Source organism: Etheostoma spectabile, chromosome 20 (genome assembly GCF_008692095.1).
Source record: "Etheostoma spectabile isolate EspeVRDwgs_2016 chromosome 20, UIUC_Espe_1.0, whole genome shotgun sequence".
In the NCBI taxonomy this organism is placed as follows: domain Eukaryota; kingdom Metazoa; phylum Chordata; class Actinopteri; order Perciformes; family Percidae; genus Etheostoma; species Etheostoma spectabile.
This window is the reverse complement of record NC_045752.1, coordinates 22,980,286-22,982,457: the sequence shown is the minus strand read 5'-3', so window position 1 is coordinate 22,982,457 and position 2,172 is coordinate 22,980,286.

Genomic DNA, 2,172 nt, shown 5'->3' with positions numbered 1-2,172 from the left:
TGAGATTTCCTTTTGAAATGTAAAGGGCATTATAAATCAAATGTATTATTATTATTATAAGTGGAACGTGAAGGATATAGACTACACACACCTCAACCACGCCTGTAGTTGTCAGTAGCTCCTCCCCGGTGGGACGCTTCTTGGTTCGGTAAGCGGGTAGTTCACACACAAAAGCATTTATTTTTTTAAGATTTCTTTTGTTTGTTTTTTTTGCCTTTCATTGATAGGAAAGCTTTAGACAGGAAAGGGGAGAGTGAGGAGGGATAACTGCAGCAAAGGGCCAAGGGTAATCAAACCCGGGCCCTTGCAGTCAGGACTGAGCCTTGGTACATGGGGCTAGGTGATCTACCATGGCGCCACACAAACACATTAATTTTAAGCCTGACAAGATGGATTTTTGTGTGATATGTGTGATATCACGAGAACCCAGCTGCCGTGCAATGCAAGCTAAATGCTCATCAGCAAGTCTGTAGTCTAACACTGCAAGACCTTCCTCCACAGCGCTGCGGTGGAGGGTCTGGCTAGTTCACAGAGCATTGCGGGACAGGAGAAAAACATGCTCTGGTGTATTGGCATTTCTTTAAACCAATCACAATTGCCGAGGGTGGCGCTAAATGCCGGACAGAGCCGCGGTGTCGCTGCAAAATATCCTTGGGAAGGAACTTGTTTTGGTGGAACGTGTACATTCAAAAGTTGTTTTAGTGCAACAGAAAATTTAGATTGGACAGATAGTCTAGCTAGCTGTCTGGATTTAACCTGCAGAGATCTGAGGACCAGGTAACCATAGTCCTCAGATTGGACAGATAGTCTAGCTAGCTGTCTGGATTTACCCTGCAGAGATCTGAGGACCAGGTAACATAGTCCTCAGATTGGACAGATAGTCTAGCTAGCTGTCTGGATTTACCCTGCAGAGATCTGAGGACAGGTAACCATAGTCCTCAGATTGGACAGATAGTCTAGCTAGCTGTCTGGTATTACCCTGCAGAGATCTGAGGACCAGGTAACCATAGTCCTAGATTGGACAGATAGTCTAGCTAGCTGTCTGGATTTACCCTGCAGAGATCTGAGGACCAGGTAACCATAGTCCTCAGATTGGACAGATAATCTAGCTAGCTGTCTGGATTTACCCTGCAGAGATCTGAGGACCAGGTAACCATAGTCCTCAGATTGGACAGATAGTCTAGCTAGCTGTCTGGATTTACCCTGCAGAGATCTGAGGAGCAGGTAACCATAGTTCTAGAAATCCACGGGAGGAAAAAAACTGACTTTGGAAAAAAAAATGCTTCCGGCGAAATTTCCTGCAGCAACAGAGCAATCCCGGAAGCGGAATATCGTGGATATAGATCATACATGTCAAGACTACAACGTTTTGAAAAAATGTATCTAAGCTAGCTGGCTACCGCTAGCATTAGTAACTTGAAGACAAAGGCAATTTTTGTTCTGTTTTGCCGTATATGCAGATGAATGGCAACACTATCTTAGGTCCACGTTTATCTGTCAGTAAAACTCCAGTTGGTCGACGTGCTTCAGAAGGATTGAAAATCTGCAAATTTACCACTTTGGCGTTAGCGTAGCGCCATAGCGACCATAAACAAAACTGGCTCTAGCTGTTGGCTGCTTCCTGTTTGGTAATGGAGGGAGCGCACCCATTGGTTGTTGACAATGTTCACATGATTTAACTTCACTACCAATACTTAAAACTTACAATAATAACTAACACGTTTGATCTTGTCGGAATGTCAAGACGGGGAAAAGACTGACTGAGTTTTATGACCGGAGCACCCCAACTCTGGCAAGAATCTCAGGATTTCATTCCCGTCTTGTGACAGTGGAATCACTTGAAAAGTCACTTAGTGTAAGGTTGGTTTGTTGCTTCATTTTAATTTACGGATTGGTTTATTGCAACCCTGTGCAGCCACAACGTTTAAAATAAATGTTTTTGTGTTGCAGTAAGTAAAGCTCACAGTACATAGGAATTTAAACTAGGGAGCTTGTATATCACTCTCTCTCTCTTTCTCTTTCTCTCTCTCTCACACACACACACACACACATCCTTACCTGGATCACTGCCAGATCTTGGAGCAGTGAAGGAGAGTATGCCGCCTGCATAAATTTGTGCACAGCAGCTGCTCTCCAAGTAAGACAACAAATATAGATAGATAGATAGATAGA